The sequence below is a fragment of the Hevea brasiliensis genome, chromosome 11 (assembly GCF_030052815.1).
Source record: "Hevea brasiliensis isolate MT/VB/25A 57/8 chromosome 11, ASM3005281v1, whole genome shotgun sequence".
NCBI classification, from domain to species: Eukaryota; Viridiplantae; Streptophyta; class Magnoliopsida; order Malpighiales; family Euphorbiaceae; genus Hevea; species Hevea brasiliensis.
Window position 1 is genome coordinate 97276306 of NC_079503.1, and position 11349 is coordinate 97287654.

At 36.8% G+C, this 11349-nt stretch overlaps 1 non-coding gene across 1 annotated transcript; it reads left to right on the plus strand.

Annotated features, from left to right (window-relative positions):
• Positions 1 to 10512: 10512 nt before the first annotated feature.
• Positions 10513 to 10619, plus strand: LOC131170981 (small nucleolar RNA R71). Its single transcript, XR_009141741.1, has one exon. It is a non-coding gene; the product is annotated as a small nucleolar RNA R71 (small nucleolar RNA).
• Positions 10620 to 11349: the final 730 nt, after the last annotated feature.

Sequence of the window (11349 nt, forward strand, 5' to 3'; positions counted from 1 at the left end):
CATTAAATGACTAAATCAGTTCAAAACCACAATACAAAATAATACTTACAAACCCATCTCTAGAATCTCAAACAACTACTCACAAATCATAGTTTCAAGGCAAACCCAAATGTATAAATGAAGAAATAATGGAAATCTAAGTTAAGGAATAGAAAAACCCAGAAGAATGCTGCTGAATCTACTGCTGGAGAGTGCAGAAAATGGCTTCTGCAGCTGCTGGAAAATGACTGCCCGTGCTCCTCTCTTTCTCTCCTTCTTTCTTGCCAAAAATGCCTCCCTTCCTCCTTATGGAAAGAAAATGATAAAGGAGGCTTTATATGGGCTAGGGGTCTGCCCTAGAATGGGTAAAAAGTTGGAAGATTCCAGAGAAAGTGAGGTATAAAATCTGAGTAACGAAAATACCACATCAGCCATTTCCAGTAAAAACGACAGAAGCTGAATCGGTTGTGTCACGGGTTGTGTCGCAGGTTGTGTAACTCTCGGCCTGAATATTTGACGATCGACACAACCTGCGACATAAGCTAAATCGGTTGTGTCGCAGGTTGTGAAGCTCTCGGCCATTTTTTACTCAACTTCAAAAATTTTTGCAATTCAACTCTAATCTCCTCCAAATGGCTACTCTGATCAAAATACACCAAATTTCTCCAAATTTAACCTACAAAACAAATAAATTCCAAAAATTAAACTAAGAAGTGTGAAAATTATAAAATTGACTAAATATATGCTAATATCTATAATAATAGCTATGAGCAAGGGTAAATTATGTGCAAAAAATTACACCTAAATGATGATCTAAAATGCATGCATTAAATTCCCCCATACTCAAACTCTTGCTTGTTCCCAAGCAAAATTTCATTAAAACTCATTTGGAAGGGAATAGAATCAGTCTTTGAAAACACAAAAATCACTAATCCAAACCACCAACTTACCTCTAGCCACCAACATTCCAAATTCCCACCAGCAAAGCACAAAGAATGAAGCAATCACTCTCAACAATTACAAAATAGCTAAGAATTAACCAATCAACCCAAGCAACAAATACCAACCAACTACAAGAGTCAATTGTGCCAAAACAAACCTAAATGAAATAGATAGCCAATGTGTCTCAAATAGATGGTGAGTAATGTATGGAAGATTATATTGCCAAACCCATATGCAAGCATAAAAGATCTAACTCTACTAATGTAACAAGCATTTTTCAAAGAATCATTAGGTCTTTTTAAGGGTTGTAATGGGGTCCAATAGGGTAAAGTTTTGGTTAACAAAGAAAGGGAATAAGGAAAACAAAATATGAGAATAATATTAATCATGAAACTCAAAGTGCATCCAATATTCTCTTTTTTTTTTTTCATTTCATTTTTTTTTATTTTTATAATTTTTTATCAAGAGGAAAGAAATTCACAATGAATCTCAAGTGCTATCACAATGATTATACAAAGGGACTACTTTTTATACCTATTTTATTTTATTTTATTTTATTTTATTTTATTTTGATTTTGTATGTGTCCCTATTTCATGTCACACCCAAAATTACCTTTGAGATATTTTGGTGACCCCTTTTTTTTTTTTTATCAACTTTTCACAATTACTCTAGCACTTTTCAAGATGTTTCAATCCTCCATGTTTTTTTTTTCATTATTTTTTTATGCACTTAATTGCTAAAATATTATTCTCATAAATAGGTGGTAGTGTTTAGGTTTAATGGCTAGGTAAATGATTTGGGTTCCAAAGAAATTAGGGAATTAAGGTTCAAGGGGGGGTTTGCAAGGGTTGAAATGAAATCAAGGTAGGTTAAGGTTAAATGTGAGGTTTAAAATATAAAGGAATGCTTAAATCATATTCTTATCAAATGCAAGTTAAAAATTTCGCTTTGAAAGATCTAAGATGCTTGTTCTAGGAATGGTGAGACGACAATGACCATTTTCTTCCTTAAAGGCTTATTCAGACACTCAAAACTCAAAATAACTAATCAGAATCTGCATACCTAGATAGATATATTAATTTTCAGCTATTAAGTAAGAGAAAGAATAGTGCTTAAGACTTTGTACTCAGCTGGAACTTTCATTCCACTAACCATCTAAAGGCAAGTTGGATTGCTTGAATAAGTGGCTTATGGAATTCAAAGACTGGTTTAAAAATCCAAAAATTTTAAATGAATAAATGAAATGCATGAGTGTATAAATGTATAATCAACCTATATGTAACTAAGTATGCATAACTAAGTGTATGAAGCTATATGCAAGTGTATATATGTGAATATGTACAAGTATGAAGTAATGAATGAGTATGTCACTATACGCAAATGAAAAAGGAAAAAGTAATTTTTGCAAAAAAATTTACCCTCTCCCCCATACTCAGAATGAACATTGTCCTCAATGTTAAAAGAGTGCAAGGAATGGGATAATTTGGCTATATGTGCATAAAGAATTATTACCCTGTTTCATAAGTGATAGCACAACCTGTGTTGAAAGTGACACAAGCTGAGATAAGAAGTGTTACCTCATTGAAGGTGCAGCCAATTTAATTAAATAAAATTTGGATAGCTGCTGCACTCATTGCAAAAGAAACAGTGGAATGGAATCCATTAAATCAATTAAACTCAAAAACTTGAAATAGGAAAGTTAAGCTCAAAAATATAACCATGAAGTGTAAATCCGAAGTTATCAAAGCAAGCGAGCAAAATACTAAAGATTTAAAAGAAAAATGTTGGTATGAGGAACTAAAAAGAAATTGAATAAGCAATGTTTCAAGTGAAAGAAAAGCAACACAAGCAAAATATTAACTAAATAAGTTAAAAACACTAATTAACTAAGCAACGAAAATAAAAACATGAAATGTAAACTGAAAATAAAAGCTGGTCAGTCATTTATGAGAGCTCCTTTGCCCTTGCCATCTTGTGGAGGTGGTGGTGCTTTTGGTGGTTGCTATGGAGAAATGATGCTCAAAATGAGTGTCTGGTTAGTTTCGATCTGCTCTAGCTTAGCTCGCATGACTTTCAACTCGTCTTGCATTTCAACACTTCTATCCAAGTATATATCAGCTAAATCCCTTAATGTTTGAAAAGAGACATTCGTCATTTGCAGAAAAGAGTAGATCTCATCACTGAGATTCTCCATGAATGTCAGAGGGGTTGCCATAGAGGGTCCAGAAGCTGTTGATGAAGCAGGTTGTGCAGCTGGTGAAGCTTGGCATGGAGGTTGTGTAAAAGGCTGCTCAGATGGTTTCTCAGATGCTGAGGAGGAGCTAATTGCAGTAGGAGAGCCAGGTGGTGTTGCTGTTGGTGCAGGAATCTCATAAAGCTATGTAGCCTCATTTTTGACACAAAATTTTTGTTGGCCAAATGAGGTCCATCCAAATATAGCAAACCAGTTGTAACAGCAGCACACTTGTGAACTTGAGGATTAAAACCAAAATAGTGAGCAATGGGTGTGACCAAACCTCCAAATAAAATGTTACCAGTACCCCTAGTAGTTTGGCGGATCACATGACGGCAAAAGTAATAACCAGGTGAAACCTTTTTACCAGTTTTTGCACACCACAAAAAGAATAAGTCATACTGAGACATTGTGCCAACACTAGTTCCTCTTCCTAAAATTATATTTGCAATTAATCTTTGAAGCAATCTCAAGAAGTGACTCTCAATTTTAGAGGCCTTACTGTGCCCCGGTTTGAAAACATCTGCTGAGGGAGCTATTTGCTGCCAAAATTACCCATTATAATCCCTTCGGCTAGTAGGCATTTTGAGCAAACCATCAGTGGGAATTTCGAATATATGATGAAAATCATCCATAGACAGCACCCTATCTTGACCAAGACATCTAAAGTTGATTGTCAAGTCATTATCCAAGTCATTTTTATGCTTACTAGTGGACAGGGAGGCCATAAATTCCTGCACTAGAGTGGGGTAAACCAGTTCCTGCTTATGGGCAAATCGCACCCAGCCTAAAGCATCCAACAAAGTCTGCATTTCATCATATATTTTCAAAGATTTAAGTGTAAACAAATCCAAATACTGAGTTTGAACCATTTTTCGAGCTTCGACTCTTGTCTTATTTCTTTTCATTTCGGCAGTAGGCAACACCCATTGTCTAGTAATAGGCAAAGAGGAAGGAATTGTGAAGTTACCTTTAGATGTCCCTGGGCGTTTGACTGCTGACTTTGGGATTCCACGGTGGACATCAGGTGCGACAGAAGTTGGGGGCGGGACTGGGTGAGGTTGTGTGGGCTGTTCGGGTTTCTTCCTCTTGGCGCCGCTTGTTGTTTTGTGTGGCTTAATGCTCTTCGCCTTTTTCTTCTTGTATGTAGCGATGGGGGCGTCACCAGAATGGGCTGCCGGTGAGTCGGCATTCATGGGTGGAGTGGTTTGGGGTTGCGGCGTAGGGTGGGAGGAATGGGGAGGGGAGTTTTTGAAGGAGAGTGGGGAATCAGGCATGGCGAAATGGAGAGGAGGGACCGAAAAAGAAGAAGAATGGGAAGAAGCAGAAGAGGAATGGTTGGTGGTGGAGGTGACGGCGAAGAGGAGGGTGTGTCGGGACCTATGCCGAGAGGAAGAAGGTGAGATGGGGTTATCGGGTTATGGGCTAAGGGTTGGGTTTTAGGCTTGGGCTATGGGTTTGGGTTTTAGGCTTGGGTGTGGGTTATGGGCTTTAGTTAGTTTGTTTTATTTTTTTTTATTTTTTTATTTTTTTTTATATCAAAATGGGTTAGTGGGCTTTTGGGCTTGGGGTGGGTGCTGGCCCATTCTGGTGAAGTGGGTTCTTAACCTGCAAAACAAACAAACGACACAAGTTAGAACACAAGGATGGGGTTGTGTCGGAAGTTGTGAAATCTGCTGCCCAAATTTTACCCAGTGAACATAAGCGACGACACAACCAAAAGTGGTTATGCCCCAGGTTGTGAAATAATCTGCCCAAATTGTGCCCAGTGAACATAAGCGACGACACAACCAAAATCGGCTGTGCCGTAGGTTGTGAAATAATCTGCCCAAATTTTGCCCAGTGAACACAAGCGACGACACAATCAAAATCGGTTATGCCGCAGATTGTGAAATAATCTGCCTAAAATGCGCCCAATGAACACAAGCGACGACACAACCAAAATCGGTTATGCCGCAGGTTGTGAAATCTGCTGCCCAAATTTAACAAAATTTCATAGTACCTGAAAAATTAAAACAAATTAGATTTCAAATGATTAGACCTTCATAACATGAATTCTAATTGTTCCACTTGTTATGTTCATCAAATACTCATAAAAAATAATTTTTTCAAAGCACCAATTCACACATCCACATTCAAATAATTTTCCTTTTAAACCAAGATGTCAAAATTTGGAAAAACTTCCTCTTAAAATTAACAAAAAGGGCAATGAATCCAGCAAGATCCACCAACAAATACTCAATAATAGAAAGATGAAAATAGTAAGTGAACAAATTTAAAACTAAAATTTAAAGCTAAAATTTAAAGCTAAAACTAAAATAGAAAATTTTTATGCTCATTTGCTTGCAATGAAGTGTATCCCATCTGCACAAGAAAATTAGAACAATGTCAAACTCTGAATAAGGAGTATAGAAAAACTTAAAACAAATATATATGAAAGAAATAAAGAATCAATGAAAAATTGTGAGTTATGCCCAAAAATGCTAAGTTTAGGTCTTTAGCTTGACCTTACTCACTCAAGATTTTTATGGAGAATGAGAGAGATAGCAGGTTGCTATCTTCTCAACTGGCTCACCAATTGAATAATGCCTCAACCTTTGTCCATTTACCTTGAAGTTACCAGATTTTTCACCAAAAATTTCCACAGCACCATGAGGGAAAACTTTTACAATTTTAAATGGACCGGACCACCTTGATTTTAATTTTCCTGGAAAAAATTTTAGCCTTGAATTGAATAAGAGAACCAAATCTCCTTCTTTAAAGTCCTTTTTCTTAATATGCTTATCATGCCATTTTTTTGTTCTTTCTTTGTAGATCCTAGCATTTTCATAAGCATCAAGTCTCAATTCTTCTAACTCATCAAGTTGCAAAAGTCTTTTGTGTCTAGCAGCTTGTAAATCAAAATTGATTGCTCTTATGGGCCAATAAGCTTTATGTTCTAACTCTACGGGCAAATGGCATGATTTCCCAAAAACTAACCTATAAGTTGTAGTTCCTATGGGGGTTTTAAAGGCTGTTCTATATGCCCAAAGAGTGTCATCTAATTTAAGGGACCAATCTTTTCTGGACTTGTTGACAGTTTTTTCCAAGATTTGCTTAAGCTCTCTATTTGTGATTTCTACTTGGCCATTTGTTTGAGGGTGATATGGTGTGGCAATCCTATGCTTTACCCCATATTTTCTCATCAATTTTTCAAATTGGTGGTTGCAAAAATGGCTATCACCATCACTGATTATGGCACGTGGGGCACCAAATCTGGTTAAAACAAATTTTTTCAGAAATTTTACCACAACTTTTGCATCATTGGTAGGTGTAGCAATAGCTTTTACCCATTTAGATACATAGTCCACCCCTACCAAGATATATTTATTTCCATAAGAAGATGGAAATGGCCCCATGAAATCAATTCCCCACACATCAAACAATTCAACTTCTAATATGGACTGTTGGGGCATCTCATCTCTCTTGGAAATATTGCCTACTCTTTGACACCTATCACACTTGCTTATAAAATCTCTCACATGTTTAAACATATTAGGCCAATAGAAACCTGATGTCAAGACTTTTTCAACAGTTTTTGAGACACTAAAATGACCACCATATTCAGAGGAATGACAATGGTAAATAACATCATTTATTTCTTCCTCCGGTATACATTTCCTAATTATTCCATCATTACATCTCCTAAACAAAAGAGGCTCTTCCCAAGAATAAAATTTAACATCATGCAAGAATCTTTTCTTTTGCTGCCAAGATAAATCAGGTGGCAAGACACCACAAGATAAGAAATTCACAATATCAGCAAACCATGGAAGTGCAGATTTCAACACATACAACTGCTCATTCATAAAAAAACTCATCAATTGGCATAATATCATCATTTTTATTTTCAGTTTTTATCCTAGAAAGGTGATCAGCCACCACATTCTCAACACCTTTTTTATCTCTTATTTCTAAATCAAATTCTTGAAGTAACAAAATGCATCTAATCAACCTAGATTTAGCTTCTTTCTTGCTCATTAAATACCTTATTGCTGCATGATCAGTGAAAACTATTACCTTTGAGTTGACCAAATAAAAATGGAATTTATTGAGTGCAAATACTACCACAAGGAACTCCTTTTCAGTTGTGGCATAATTAACTTGAGCTTCATCAAGGGTTCGGCTTGCATAGTAAATGGCATAAGGTTTTCTATCTTTTCGCTGGCCAAGGACAACTCCAACAGCAAACTCACTTGCATCACACATGATTTCGAATGGCAAAGTCCAATCCGGGGGTTGCATGATAGGAGCTGTTGTTAATGCAATCTTTAACCTGCAAAAAGCAACCATACAATCTTGATTAAAATCAAATTTAACATCATGATTCAAAAGATTTGTTAAGGGTTTAGCAAGTTTAGAAAAATCCTGAATAAATTACCGGTAAAACCCGGCATGTCCAAGAAAACTCCGCACTCCTTTGACAGTGGTTGGAGGGGGCATTTTTTCAATAATTTCTATTTTGGCTCTATCTACTTCTATTCCCCTGTTTGAGATCAAATGCCCTAAAACAATTCCCTCTTGGACCATAAAGTGGCATTTCTCCCAATTCAATACCAGATCATTATCAGCACACATCTGCAAGATTTTAGACAAATTAGTCAAGCATGAATCAAAATTAGTTCCATATACTGAAAAGTCATCCATGAAGACCTCCATAATTTCTTCAATAAAATCAGAAAAAATGGCCATCATGCACCTTTGAAATGTGCCAGGCGCATTACACAATCCGAATGGCATCCTTCGATAGGCAAAGGTGCCATAGGGACAGGTAAAGGTAGTTTTTTCTTGGTCATCAGGATGGATTGGAATTTGAAAGAAACCAGAATATCCATCTAAGTAACAAAAGAAAGAATGCTTGGCTAATCTCTCTAACATTTGATCCATAAAAGGAAGGGGAAAATGGTCTTTTCTTGTAGCATTATTCAACTTCCTATAGTCTATGCACATTCTCCAACCTGTAACAGTTCTAGTGGGTATCAATTCATTATTCTCATTTTTAACAACTGTCACCCCACCTTTTTTTGGTACAACATGCACAGGACTAACCCACTCACTGTCAGAAATGGGGTAAATAATTCCAGCAGCTAGTAATTTTAGGATTTCCTTTTTCACAACATCCTTCATTGTAGGATTCAATCTTCTTTGGTGTTCAATGGAAGGTTTACTATTTGGCTCTAGGAAAATCCTATGCATACAGACTGTTGGACTAATTCCCTTTATATCATCAATTGCATAACCCAAAACTCTTCTATATTCTCTCAAAACTCTCAACAATTTGTCAATCTCAATATCAGTCAAACATGCATTAATTATAACAGGATATGTTCCATTTGGTCCAAGAAAAGCATACCTGAGGTTGGAAGGAAGAGGTTTAAGATCTACCTTTGGGGCATCCTCTACCTTTAATGATGGTTGTTTAATCTCCAAAGTTTGCACTCCTTCAAGTTGAAAAATGGTGGCTTCAGGATGTGGTGGAGAGCTTTCCAAGTGTTGTGCAAAAGCAGCTATGTTATGATTGTCATCATAAATGCTCCCACCATGGACTAAGCAATTTTTAAGAGGGTCTTGTGGATAGCTTTTTCTGAAATGCTCTTAAACAATCTCATCAATAATGTCTACCCGCAAACAAGACTCAACTTCTTCATGTTTCCTTTTCATGGCTGGATTGATGTTGAATATCATTTGATCATCTCCCACTCTAAGTGTCAATTTCTCACCCTTTACATCAATTAATGCACCAGCTGTTGCCAAAAAGGGTCTTCCCAATAAGATAGAAACTTTTGTGTCTTCTTCCATATCTAGAATGACAAAGTCCACCGGAATGTAGAATTTCCCAACCTTGATAGGCACATTTTCAAGAATGCCTTCTGGATACTTAATTGAACGGTCAGCCAATGAAAGATACATGTTTGTGGGCTTCAACTCTCCCATATTCAACTTCTCATATATTGAAAGAGGCATTAGGCTGACACTAGCTCCAAGGTCACATAAGGCATTTGCCACACAATTATCACCTATATGACAAGGAATGGAAAACACACCCGGATCTTTGAGTTTGGGAGGTAACTTCTTCTGAATTATAGCACTGCATTGCCCTCCCAAGTTGATGGTGTCATAATCTTCTAGCCTTCTCTTGTTGGTAGGAATCTCCTTCAAAAACTTGGCATAACTTGGCATTTGGGATAGTGCCTCAGTGAATGGCACATTGATATACAACTTCTTTAGCACTTCAAGGAATTTGCCAAATTGTTTGTCTAGCTTATGCTTGATGAATATATGAGGGTAGGGAAGGGTGGGCTTGTAAGGTTCAGGTGGGATGTATGATTTCTCTCCCTCATCTTGCTCACTTTTGCTTTCTTCTTCTTTTTCATTTTTCTCGCTCTCAACTGAATTTTCTTCTTTTGTGCTCTCTTTTTCTTCTCTCTTGTTTTCACTCTCTTGGCCAACTTTCTTAGAACTTCTCAAGGTCACAACCTTACATTGTTCATGAGGGTTTTGTGGTTGGCTAGGTAGTTTGCCATAGGATTTGCTTCCCGATGAGCTTGCTTGTTGAGCCAATTGAGTCTCCAACATGCGGTTGTGGACTTGTAATTGATCCATGGTTTGTCTCATGTGTTGCATTTCTTCCTCCAATTTGCTATTCATCTTGCTTTGTTCAACAAAAAATTTCTCCATCATGCTTTCCAAGGTTGGCTTCGGTTCATGAGGTGGAAGGGATTGTTGTGCTCTTGCTTGACATCCAGGTTGTGGCTGCCTTGTGGGCTGAAATTGAGGCTGAAATTGAGGCCTATTCTGCTGCATATATTGCTGGTTATGAGCATAGTTTGAGCTTTGGCCTTGTTGAGCAAAAGTTGCTTGTGGTTTCCATGTTGAGTTGTTCACATTAAAGTAAGAATTTCCCATAGGTTTTTGTTGATAACCTCCTGCATAAGCAGCTTGTTCTTGCAAATAATCATCACCATAAGAAGAGTAATCAACTCCACAACTTTGAGTTCCATCTGTGTAGGCAACTTGTTGCATAGTTGTAGGAGTTGAGTTTATTGCCTTTGTGCAAAAATCACTAAGAAGCTAAGTCAATTGGTCAAATCTTGCATTCATATAGCTAATCGAGTTAAGTTCATAAATTCCAGCCTTCTTTGGCTCAAGTGCTCTAGGATTTCCCCATAAATGGGTGTTATGAGCAATCTTCTCTAATAGATCATAGCATTCTTCACTTGTCATTCTCATGAAATCTCCTCCTGCTTGTGAATCAATTGTGTTTCTTATAGCTGGAGTAACTCTAGTGTAGAAATTCTGAACAATCATCCATTTGGGTATTTCATGATGAGGACATTGCCTTTCAAGCTCCTTAAATCTCATCCAAGATTCATACAAAGTTTCATCATCCCTTGACTTAAAAGCTACCATCAAATTCCTCAAATGAGTAGTCTTTCCAGGTGGGAAAAATTGAGATAGAAAAGCTTGAGATAGCTGCTCCCAAGTAGCTATAGTAGCTTATAGAAGTGAGTCATACCACTCTAATGCTGAATCCCGAAGAGAGAATGCAAATAAGGTGAGCCGAATCACTTCATCTGAAACTCCAGGTTGTCTTTGTGTGCCACATATCATCAAAAATTTCTTCAAATGAGAATGAGGATTTTCAAGTGGACTATCTCTAAATTGTGAATTCTGAACCATTTGAATAAGACCTGTCTTTAACTCAAATTGATTAGCTCCAATGATAGGTCTGTTATCTCTCACATCTGCACATCTAGGAAAAGCATAATCTTACATGGATCTTCTTTGAGGATCATTTCGATTAATAACTTCATTTTGCCTATTTTGCTCATTTCCTTCATTGTTTCCACCAATAGCTCTATTTTGATTCTCCATATTTTCAATTGTCTCCTCTTGCTCAAATCTTTGTTGTTCTTCTTTTTCTGCTTCCTTTCTTCTCTTGTATTCCTTTTTGTTGGCTCGACAGAATTTTTCAATTTCAAGATTGAACAATAATTCAGTATCACTTGTGCTTTTCGATCATCTCATAAACAAGAAAAGTACCTGAAAAACACAAGGAACAATAGTGAAAATAAAAGAAGTTAAAAATTCTAATTAGCTTAAAACAATTAAAATCCAACTTAAAAACAAACAATTCCCCGGCAACGGCGCTAAA